Source organism: Heterodontus francisci, chromosome 37 (genome assembly GCF_036365525.1).
Source record: "Heterodontus francisci isolate sHetFra1 chromosome 37, sHetFra1.hap1, whole genome shotgun sequence".
NCBI lineage: Eukaryota > Metazoa > Chordata > Chondrichthyes > Heterodontiformes > Heterodontidae > Heterodontus > Heterodontus francisci.
In genome coordinates this window covers 10,731,962-10,744,700 of record NC_090407.1, presented here as the reverse complement: position 1 = coordinate 10,744,700, position 12,739 = coordinate 10,731,962, and positions in this window count along the sequence as shown.

Genomic DNA, 12,739 nt, shown 5'->3' with positions numbered 1-12,739 from the left:
TTACATCTTTTCCTTCTTATAGCCTACTGTAGTATTCTTACACTATTTGCAAGGTTGTTCTCTGACTTCTGCCTATTTCACTTGCAATCCAGCTACTATTGGACGAACAGAATTTACTTCAGATGAGTTTATCAGTCTGTATTCCTTCTCTATAGGGAGTTGCTGAATTTGTGCCCCAATGCCACAGTTCTTATTGGGTCTTGGCCTGAAAAGTTCTTATATTCTAAGATTTGCAACCCATTCCCTCCCACTACGTGATATAGCACCTGCAGCAACAATGCACCTCGCTTAGCACTGTTCCCAGAAGTCTATGTACATATTTTACACTTTATCATTAACCAAGGAAAAATATCAGCTGATTCAAAAAACAGAATAGTTGATATCTGACAAACGTAAAGCAGTCCCTGCATTGCATTGCTTTGCTATGTTGGAGTTCAGTCCACTTCATTTAGTAATATGAACTATTTGTGGTTGTCTACTGTTACGGCCAGGTGAGCAAGGTGTCTAGGGGGTCTCTTGCTGTCTTCACCTGGTCTTATTGTAACAGGGTTTAATTATAAACACACTGTGTTTTGAGCTCCCCTTTTTGTGAATCCATGTTCACAGTTTCCAATTATCAGGCAAATAACTGAGCACAAACAGGTTTTCTTTAGTTTTAAGCAGAAAGATGAAATTTATTAAACCTTAAACTTAATTCTAATACAGTTCACGCCTGCGGATATGTGATGCGCTCACGCTAGCATTGACACACGATATAAACATACAAGATAGGGACAGAAAAGAGTAGAAGAAGAGATAAGTAGAACAGTTTGAGGCAATATCTTGTTACTGTTTTTCGAGCTCGCTGTAGTCCTTGATTGAAGTTATACTCTTGCGTTTCGTTGGGGCCCAGTAATCTTCTTAAAACTTTCTTCACGGGACAAACTTTTCCCTCTTTGAGTTTCATGTGTCTTCAATGGTTTCAGTTCCCTGAGAGATAGCAGACAGACAGGCAGGAGATGTTCTTAGTTCCAGGAGAAAACATGGCATTCTGCCTGGAAATTCCTTTGTTTGGGAGTTCAAATTCACAAAGCTCCCAGGGTGCTCAGCAGGTTAGTCATGTGACTAGTTCCTTATATGAAACAGACTCTTCACATCCCTTGTTGGAGGCTCAAATTTCTCTGCCCCAGCCAGCTAGCCATGTGACTAAAACTAGTCTGACCACTTCTGTGTATTGGAGAGCCACTGCAGTCTCCATTGTTTCAACATGGTCTGTTACCATGGAAATGTCTTTCCAGTCAGAGATTGCAATTTTTAAAGTTTTAATGTTCATATGGCGAAATAATGTGTGCCTCAGTTTTGGCAGGTGGGGGTTTGCCTGACACTACTCATGTCTACTGTGGTCAAGGCTGAGACTGCTGCCTTTCCATGGACCTCATTTCAAATGGGGCCTTCAGAAGAGACCAACAAACAGCAAAATTTGTAGCATTAATCTGCTGCAAAACACTTCACTTTTGTTGCAGCCCTGAAACAAAAGATTTTACCAATGGTAGAGAAGTAATTCATTCTCTACACGCTGTTCATTTTGAGGTTAATCACCAAGAGAACTGTAATGGGAAAGACTCCAACAGGGGTCCTTAGTGAGTAAAGAGATTAATGGTTTTAATGTTTAGGTTACTGGGGCTAGTCCGGACCAGTAATGTGCTTCTTTTACTTGGTTGACCTGTTTATAATCGGTACTGAACCTAAGAACAAGGTTTTATAGTGTAACCCAGGGGAAAGTATTCCTGTGGAGAAAATTCCAAACTATGATCTGGGATTCATTTCTCCACTCTGTTTGGCTGAGTGTCCATTGCCATAGGCAATAAACCTGGCCTATAACACCAAAAATAGAGATAGCAATGGGAATTACTGGTGCAGATGGAATCTCATTTTCTATGTGCACTCCAAAGTGTTTGTCAGAGATTTAATTTTTGTCACTTTCAAGCTTGCTAAGGCCAATTAAGTCCTATTTGTTGCATTACTGCTAATACTGACACTGCTTTTGCCCAGTAAAATGCTCTTAGGCACCATTTACCCTTACTTTGAACTGGAGTTAAAAATATTTGGATTCAGTAAATGCTGTATACCTTACACAATGAGCAGCATTTGTATTTTGTTTGTACATGCAGGAGGTAACAGAAATGTGGCCTGCATAGAGCCTTCATGCCCCTGGCATTACTCATTGGGACACATTTACCATTTCAAGAGCAAGTACCTGGATATGCCTTGAGAGAAGTGCATGCAACACCTGTAATTACTCAAGGGAGATGGTTACTTCAGCCACATCTCGTGGTGCCACAGCCGGGGAGGCAATCGACTGTGTGTATTGCTGTGCCTATGGCTCTTAAAATTATCACAACCCTGAATTTACTGTGTTCCAGGTCATTTCACGTAACCACAGGGAATTTGACGCTAGTGAACTGCACCCTGGTGCACCATTATATGCAAAGCGTTATTGAATTTCTGCTCCAGCACATGTCCTACTATGTACACTTTGGTACTGAGCCTCAGCAATAGAGATCCAGGTAGAAAAGCGACTATGTTACCGACAGTTTCCCAAGGGTGCAGGGCATGACCAATTGAACACACATTCCCCTTTGGACTCCATCAGTAAGACATACAAAAATAGAAAAGAATATTACACAATCAATGTGCAAACGCATGTGATATTAACCTGCATGCCCTTCATGTTAATGCCAAATTTGCTGGTAGCTACCATGACACTTACATTCTGCAACATTTGAATACTCAATACCTGCACAGATGGCTCATGGGCTATCCTCTTTCACCTTGGCTGATGGCACTAAGTGCCTTGATAACCAATAGGGCTGAGAAACACTATAATGAGCAGTGTTTTTAAGTCTTGAAACAACAATTCTGCCATTTAATTCACCGAACAGCACCTTGCAGCACAACCCTGACAAAATGTGCAAAATAGTGATGGTGTGCTGCATGCTCCATGCTATCACAATTGGAAGAGGCATGCAAAAAGCCAGTGTCACAGGGTAAATGATGATTGTCCTTTCTGACTATCATTTTCAGTACAGTCCTGTGGCCTGCAGGAAAATTATGGTCCCTTCTTAGCTCTACAATTGAAGCCAACATTCCTGTATTTTTTAAAATTCATTCATGGGATGTTGGCGTTGCTAGCTAGGCCAACATTTATTGCCCATCCCTAATTGCCTTTGAGAAGGTGGTGGTAAGCTGCCTTCTTGAACCTCTGCAGTCCATGTGAGGTAGGTACACCCACAGTGCTGTTAGGAAGAGAGTTCCAGGATTTTGACCCAGTGACAGTGAAGGAACGGCGAGTCGGGATGGTGTGTGGCTTGGAGGGGAACTTGCAGGTGGTGGTGTTCTCATGCATTTGCTGCCCTTGTTCTTCTAGTTGGTAGAGGTCACGGGTTTGGAAGGTGCTGTCTAAGGAGTCTTAGTGCGCTGCTGCAGTGCATCTTGTAGATGGTACACACTGCTGCCACTGTACGTCGGTGGTGGAGGGAGTGAATGTTTGTGGGTGGGGTGCCAATCAAGCAGGCTGCTTTGTCCTGGATAGTGTTGAGCTTTTTGAGTGTTGTTGGAGCTGCACCCATCCAGGCAAGTGCAGAGTATTTCATTACACTCCTGACTTGTGCCTTGTAGATGGTGGACAGGCGTTGTGGAGTCAGGAGGTGAGTTCCTCGCCGCAGGATTCTGAGCCTATCAGCTGCTCTTTTAGCCACTCCAGTTCAATTTCTGCTCAATGGTAGCCCCTAGGATGTTGAGAATGGGGGGGGGGGGGGGGGGGGGATGTGGAGGGTTCAGCGATGGTAATGCCATTGAATGTCAAGGGGAGATGGTTAGTTTCTGTCTTGTTGGAGATGGTCATTGCCTGGCACTTGTGTGGCATGAATGTGACTTGCCACATATCAGCCCAAGCCTGGATATTTTTCAGGTCTTGCTGCATTTCTACACGTACTGCTTCAGTATCTGAGGAGTCACAAATGGTGCTGAACATTGTGCAATCATCAGCGAACACCTCCACTTCTGACCTTATGATTGAAGGAAGGTCATTGATGAAGCAGCTGAAGATGGTTGGGCCTAGGACACTACCCTGAGGAACTCCTGCAGTGATGTCCTGGAGCTCAGATGACTGATCTCCAACAACCACAACCATCTTCCTTTGCGCTAGGTATGACTCCAACCACTGGAGAGCTTTCCCCTTGATTCCCATTGACTTCGGTTTTGCTAGGGCTCCTTGATGCCATACTTGGTCAAATTCTGCCTTGATGTTAAGGGCAGTCACTCTCACCTCACCTCTTGAGTTCAGCTCTTTTGTCCATGTTTGAACCAAGGCTGTAATGAGGTCAGGAGCTGAGTGGCCCTGGTGGAACCCAAACTGAGCGTCACTGAGCAGGTTATTGCTAAGCAAATGCCGCTTGATGGCACTGTTGATGACCCCTCCATCACTTTACTGATGATTGAGAGTAGACTGATGGGGTGGTAATTGGCCGAGTTGGACTTGTCCTGCTTTTTGTGGACAGGACATACCTGGGCAATTTTCCACATTGTCGGGTAGAAGCCAGTGTTGCAGCTCTGCTGGAACAGCTTGGCTAGGGGCGCGTCAAGTTCTGGAGCACAGGTCTTCAGTACTGTTGCTGGAATATTGTCTGGGCCTTTGTAGTATCCAGTGCCTTCAGTCGTTTCTTGATATCATGCAGAGTGAATTGAATTGACTGAAGTCTGGCATCTGTGATGATGGGGACTTCAGGAGGAGGCCGAGATGGATCATCAACTTGGCACTTCTGGCTGAAGATTGTTGTAAATGCTTTAGCCTTATCTTTTGCACTGATGTGCTGGGCTCCCCCACCACTGAGGATAGGAATATTTGTGGAGCCATCTCCTCCACCATTCATGACTGGATGTGGCAGGACTGCAGAGCTTAGATCTGATCTGTTGGTTATGGGATTGTTTAGCTCTGTCTATCGTATGCTGCTTACGCAGTTTGGCACGCAAGTAGTCCTGTGTTGTAGCTTCACCAGGTTGACACCTCACTTTGAGGTATGCCTGGTGCTGCTCCTGGCATGTCACCCATACTCTTCATTGAACCAGGGTTGGTCTTCTGGCTTGATGGTAATGGTAGAGTGTGGGATATGCCAGGCCATGAGGTTACAGATTGTGGTTGAGTACAATTCTGTTGCTGCTGATGGCCCACAGCACCTCATGGATGCCCAGTTTTGCAATGCTAGTTCTGTTCGAAATCTATCCAATTTAGCACGGTGGTAGTGCCACACAACACAATGAAGGGTATCTTCAACGTGAAGGCGGGACTTCATCTCCACAAGGACTGTGCAGTAGTCACTCCTACCAATACTGTCATGGTCAGATGCATCTGCAGCAGGCAGATTGGTGAGGATGAGATCAAGTATGTTTTTCCCTCTTATTTATTTATTTAGAGATACAGCACTGAAACAGGCCCTTCGGCCCACCGAGTCTGTGCCGACCATCAACCACCCATGTTATACTAATCCTACACTAATTCCATATTCCTACCACATCCCCACCTGTCCCACCATTCTCCTACCACCTACCTGTACTAGGGGCAATTTATAATGGCCAATTTACCTATCAACCTGCAAGTTTTTGGCATGTGGGAGGAAACCGGAGCACCCGGAGGAAACCCACGCAGACACAGGGAGAACTTGCAAACTCCACACAGGCAGTACCCAGAATTGAACCCAGGTCGCTGGAGCTGTGAGGCTGCGGTGCTAACCACTGCGCCACTGTGCCGCCTCTTGTTGGTTTCGTCACCACCTGCCGTATATCTAGTCTAGCAGCTATGTCCTTTAGGACTCAGCCAGCAGTGGTGCTACTGAGCCACTCTTGGTGATGGACATAGTAGTCCCCCACCCAGAATACATTCTGCGCCCTTGCCACCCTCAGTGCTTCCTCCAAGTGGTGCTCAATATGGAGGAGTACTGACTCATCAGCTGAGGGAGGGCAGTAGGTGGTAATCAGCAGGAGGTTTCCTTGCCCATGCTTGACCTGATGCCATGAGACTTCATGGGTTCTGGAGTCAATCTCGAGGACTCCAAGGGCAACCACCTCCCCACTGTATTCCACTGTGCCACCACCTCTGGTGGGTCTGTCCTACCGGTGGGACAGGACATACCCGGGGATGGTGATGGCAGTGTCTGGGACATTGTTGTAAGGTATGATTCCGTGAGTATGACTATGTCAGGCTGTTGTTTGACGAGTCTGTGGGATAGCTGTCCCAACTTTGGCACAGGCCCCCAGATGTTAGTAAGGAGGACTTTGCAAGGTCGACAGGGCTGGGTTTGCCATTGTCGTTTCCGGTGCCTAGGTCGATACTGGGCGGTCTGTCCGGTTTCTTTCTTTTTTATTGACTTTGTAGCAGTTAGATACAACTGAGTGGCTTGCTAGGCCATTTCAGAGGACATGTAAGAGTCAACCACATTGTCGTGGGTCTGGAGTCACATGTAGGCCAGACCAAGTAAGGACAGCAGATTTCCTTCTCTAAAGGACATTAGTGAACCAGATGGGTTTTTACAACAATCGACAATGGTTTCATGGCCATCATTAGAGTAGCTTTTAATTCCAGATTTATTAATTGAATTCAAATTCCACCTTCTGCCGTGGTGGGAATCGAACCCATGTCCCCAGAGCAAGACCCTGGGTCTCTGGGTTACTAGTCCAGTGACAATGCCACTATGCCACTGCCTCCCCAGTGCCATCAGTGATCCCACTCTTGCTTGTTTGTAAGAGGCTATCCATCCTAATGCCTGTCAGGGTCAATGCATGTCTGTTTCACCCACAAAACATCATGCAATGTTTCCTAATTGGTAACTGCAGAGGAATTACAGATGCTGGTGTTTGTTATGGTAGTGGGTGACATGGAATTATTCAGGTGCAATCCTTTTAATGTGAGGTCCCCCTTTACTCACTTTCTGTGAATTCTTATAAGTGTTATTATAGCTTATTGTCTACCTGTAAGTGCTTCCCAGCCCAAGGGAATACTGTCAGATGCTGTCATATGTACTGGAGCCTGAGGATTGCTGGATGAAAATGGCCTGCTACTTCTTTGGGCAAAACAAGGTTAAAAGGCATGAACCATGGACTGGCATAGCAAGTTGCTGCCCCTCATTGCAACAATTTGGAGCTGTGTACACCAGAACAAGCTAAATAGCAGACTTGCTAGCAGGAAAGCTAATTGTCATCTTTCTCTGTGTTGATGTTATTCTATATAAAGCATAGGATAAAAGCTCAGATTGTTCTTGAACTTGTGTCAGTGGGGATCATTGGGGCTTCACGGTCCTTTGTTTGTCAGTTGAAGCTGTCCACTCTTTCTGGCAAACTTCCAATGCTTTTGTTTTTGCACTCCACTTAAGTATGTAGGCACAGAGTTTGCCTGCATGATAGCTGTGCCTGAGAGATTGCAGGTACAAAGTACCGTGTCAATGTTGATCTAGGTAAACCTATGCTTCGTGGTTTTAGCTGGTTGGCCTATGTTGGCGCACAGCTGGCTCATGCATTCCTGCATAGCAGATACTTGTGCTCAAACTGTATTCTGTGAAGCCAAATGATCTTTCAGTGCCCACATATTCCAAATTCTTCCATTCCAAGTGATCTGCACAGAAAACCCCATCCCTAGGAATTACAGCAGGTGACATGGAGCTCCACAAAGAGCCTGCTGCCCTCTCTAGAGACTGCTGTGGACTTGCATCTGACTTCCTGCTGCACTACCAACACTGGGTGGTGTGGTCTTGTGAGAAAGTGAGGTGCTACTGCTTGTCGGAATTCCTTTGTGAAAGTGATGGTGTGGACAACTGAGGGACACTACCTTCATCTGTTGAGAGAGCACAAAAGAAATAATAAGAGAGAAGCAGAGTTAACATTTCAGGTCTGTGACCTTTCATCGGTTCTGATAAGGGTCACAGACCTGAAATGTTAACGTTGCTCTCTCTGCACAGATGCTGCCAGACCTGCTGAGTATTTCCAGCATTTTCTGTTTTTATTTTCGATTTCCAGCATCTGTAGTATTTTGCTTTTATATTCGAGAAATAATAAGCCCTGTTATACATGGTGCAATGTAATCATAGCAATTCCACTGATATAGAAGAAGAGCCTGCATGTTTCTGGAGGCCAAGAAGATTTGCATCCACTTCTCAGATACCATTGCTACACTAGTACATACACCTTGATAGTTGTGGAACCCCCGTCATTGAGTGGACAACTGCAAAGAATTTTGCAAGCCAAGTAAAGACACGCATGTACCTTTCCCAGGGATTTCACAAAAAATGGTCATCACCAGTTCTTGTGCTGTGGCATTGGATATTGTGGGAATGTGGATTCAAACTGCCTCTGCATCTCAATGTCTTGGGCTGCTTGTGGGATCAGCACCTGATGAGTTAAAACTGCTTTCAGCTTTGCTGCACAGGGATGCTTTGTGAAGCAGGCCTAAGGCAAGGATGAGGAACTGAAGAAATGTGTGAAGGTCATTCATCCATGCAATGATGGTCTGGGAGCAGTTGGTCTAGTCACTGTGTTTATAGTAATAATGTGATTGAAAAGCTTAAGTGGACCATATAACCAACCATTCATCTTACTGGCTCCATGTTGATATATTCAATGTCACTTTGTGTGTTTTGATGTATTGTGATTTAGTGGTATTATGCATGAACTGTAGAGATCAAAGGTAGAATTGGTGTAAGAGTTTTGAGTAAACCACTGTATATTGTAGTCACACTAGATTGTACAGTGTGATGTACCTGAGTTCTTAAAATGAATTGTGAATTCAACAAAATTGTGTAATCATATTGGAATCGTTTAGAATGATTTACCTGAGTACTCATGTTAGATTGTGTAACATAAACTCATTAAAGATCTGATTCTGCAGTTGTTACAACTGATGTCTGTGTTCTATGGTGTTTAACTGTGCAACAGCCCCAACAAACAAATTTCTCTGCAGCACCTGTGGAAGAGCCTGTCACTCCAGAATTGGCCTTTATAGCCACTCCAGGCGCTGCTTCACAAACCACTGACCACCTCCAGGCGCGTATCCATTGTCTCTCGAGATAAGGAGGCCCAAAAGAAATGGTGTTTAAAGTAACAAAACAAATTCGAACAAGAAAGCACTCCAGCAGGTATCACCTTGGCCTGTAACAACCAGAATGACGTTAAGATCTCTATAATACATATTATGGTACATAGATTATACTTTGCATATATTTAGCAGCATGCTGTTTAATCTAATTATCCAGCTCACACGGTTCCTTTTTTGCCACTTAAAATGTTCACATTATACACAAGAATGAAATTGGCTGTGATTAATTTTATCATCACATTATCTTCACATATATGCATCAAGTGCTCAGCTATTTTACTGCTGTGACTTTCCATAGCTGAGTGGCTCATTTATTCATAAATGCTGACCCTGTTACTTTATATATGCCTTTGAGGTGACAGCTTCACTCAGTTTTTCCCTTAAAGCATACTCTGTTTATTAGCTATAGCTTTAGCAACAGTACTATTCTTACCTGTTACGACCACGGTGGGAGCAACACACTGTCAATTCAGTCCCCTCACTCTACAGGTCGCAGCATATTATTAAGTTTTCACACCCAATCGGAAAACAGCCAAATTAAACACTCAAGTAACCTGAGAATGAAACAGACCAAATCAGGTATCTTTAGACAACAACAAATTAACTAGTTATTAAAACTAAATCTTAAACATTATTAAGATAAGACCTTATAACTTCTTATTTTAATCTAATTACCCCATTCACACACATACACTCAAAACTAACAGTAACCTTTTTTTTTAAAGTGGTGTTTTTAAAAATTAGCTGTCTCTTAAGAATAAATAAGTAAGTCTTTGTGAATTATGTTCCTCGTGGATGAGGTATTCTAATGTGGAAAATAGTCAAAGGCCACTTGAAGTCTTCACGTGGATTTGATGCAATAGCCGATTCTTAATTGGCATTCAACTCTTCGGCTGCAGTAGGCATCAACAGTTCCTTCAGCAATACAAATGGTTTCTTGAAAAAAGGCGGCTTTTCTTCTTTCTTTAGGGAATTAACTTGGCCTGTAACACTTTGTAGAATTTATGCCGAGAGAGAATAAACAGCTTCTTTCTCTTCACTATGCCTGGCTGGTGAGTCTGGTTTCAGGTGGTTTTTGCCAGTTTCACACACAGACAAGTGGAAACATTACACCATGTGACCTCCCTCTCTCCTGCCGTTGCCTAGGTAACAGAAATGCAGCTGCTGGCACACTGTGTCTTAGAAATTCCAGAGCTTTCTCGCCCTTAAAGGTGCACTGTTTTTAAGTCTTAAAAGCACACTGTTTTTAATCCGAGGAGAAAAATAATTACAAGTCTGTGACATACCCTATTAACTGATTAAGTTATGTCGCTGTACAATTTCCATTGCAATAATTTACTCTGATGGTCTTCTTGGTATCACTGAATTTTTTTCTGCAGTGGGTTTCCGCCGGGTGCTTCGATTTCCTCCCACAGCCAAAGACTTGCAGGTTGATAGGTAAGTTGGTAGGTGGTAGGAGAATTGAGGGAAGGTGGGGATGTGGTAGGAAATATGGGATTAATGTAGGATTAGTATAAATGGGTGGTTGATGGTCGGCACAGACTCGGTGGGCCGAAGGGCCTGTTTCAGTGCTGTCTCTCTCTATGACTCTATAACTGCTTCTCCTGCTTACTGATAAAAGTGTTGACTTGTGCAAATTGCACAGCCGTCAGACCTTATTATTCTGTAACCTGCTGACTTCAAAACCTTTTGCTGGCACATCAGCAATACATTCACAAGTATTGATGTAATATGGTAAGTAAAGCAGTCTTTCATGACATATCTGGTAACCATCTTTCCTGTTTCTTTGCTCTTCACAGCTATTTTATTGGTTGCAACCATTTTTTAAATCTGATTGTGTTGCAATGATAGCAGTTGTCAAGACTTATGATCCAGAACACCATGTCTTCATTCAACTCAAGATAATCATTTGCTGGTAAGCAGTGCAAACCAGAGAAATAAAAAACATTTAGACATTTAAAAAAGTTGTATAGCTACTGATGTGCATATGGACCTTTTCCTCTCATTCAAGGTTTATTTTACTGAGCTAGACTTAGTGAGACAGCAGGCTAATTTTAACCCCCAGAAGCAGGTGGATTTGAGCATGAAGTTAAAATTTAAAGCATTTCAAACTCGGGGTTCCAACCACCCACTTCCAATTTTAATGGAGGCGGGACGGTGTGTGGAAGTAGGGTGGGAGGAGAAGGTGTGGGCAACCAATCCGCTCTCAGGAGGTAAATGGGTCAGTAACAGCTTTAAGGAGGCTATGTGCCTCCATTTTTATGAGCTTTTTATTTTTAACTAATGTTGGCAAAGGTTCCTGGACTTTGGGAAATCCAGCAGGTAAAACGAAGCAAGAAGGGCTGGATCCATAAGATAAGTGCCCTGACTGCACTGTGGACCAGGAGAAGCAGGAATGTTCTCACCCAGCCTAACAAGTTTACCTGCCTCACTCCCTACAATTGCCACCTCTCCCTGAGCCTACAATCTCCCGCTCGCACAACCATCTCACTCCCCCACCCCAGACCATGGTCCTTGAGCTGCAGGCTTTCTCATCCGACATGCAGTCAGCCAGTCAATCAGACTGGCTGTTGGGTGGGAAACCTACAGAAAAAATTTAAAGTTAAACTTAAAAACTGCAGGACATACTTCCAGATTTTGTGTCCATAACTCCTTTCTGAAATCAGGGCCCCATATATATCAGGGCCAGCATTTGTGCAATGGCCTTATTTAGAGACAACATAGTCTTTTCCCAGGTTCCATGTGCAGTACCATCATCAGCAGGAGTGGGGCAGATGTGCTTGTCTTGTTTTCTATCACTGTGATGGCAGAGCCTTTGTTGTACCCATGATTGATCAAGATGTGTATTCACTCCTGCTTAATATAAAGGGCCATGTAATTTTCCAGTTTGTCCTGGACAATGGTTTGCAGAATTAAATAAATGTCGTCTTGTGCAAGGGTGGGACATTGAAAACAAGAACTGAGAAAAAAATTCTTCAGAAAAGTTGTATTCCAATAGATATAAACATATGAACGACAATTTATGATAATTAGCATAGTACTCTTTAACACATTTGTATGTTGAGGTGCCAACCTGTTGATTTTAAACACATTAAGACCTGTTAAAATAACATATAGAGGGACACACATTAAGCTTTTGTATGCCAATATCACAAGCTATAATTTCTAGGTGTAGTGCCTTCTGCTGCAAAGTGTTATGTTTGGTTCTGTAGGCTGCCACCACATTGAGTCTAGCCAGAGAGGTACTTAGACTGTAGTATTTAACCATTAACAGTTATCTCATGACAACTATATACACTCCACAATAGCCTGTGTGACTCCTTCAAAAGCCACGCTTTATCTGTTTTCGAGTCTCTCCCACATGATCTCTTACATCATCATGGTGGGTGGTTTTCTTTACATTCTCTCAAGGTTAACCCTTTCAGATCCTTATACTACATCTCCCCACACCAAGTCTTTATCCAAATAAATATATTTACATACATTCACTTTTTTATTTACATACTACCCCATCTCCCCCCCAAGTCTGACTTCATAGATTCAATCTGTCAGGAGGCTTCACAACTCTCCCTGATCTTGTCATCGTCAGATGTGGAAAATTGGTAGTCTTTCTCTAATCTC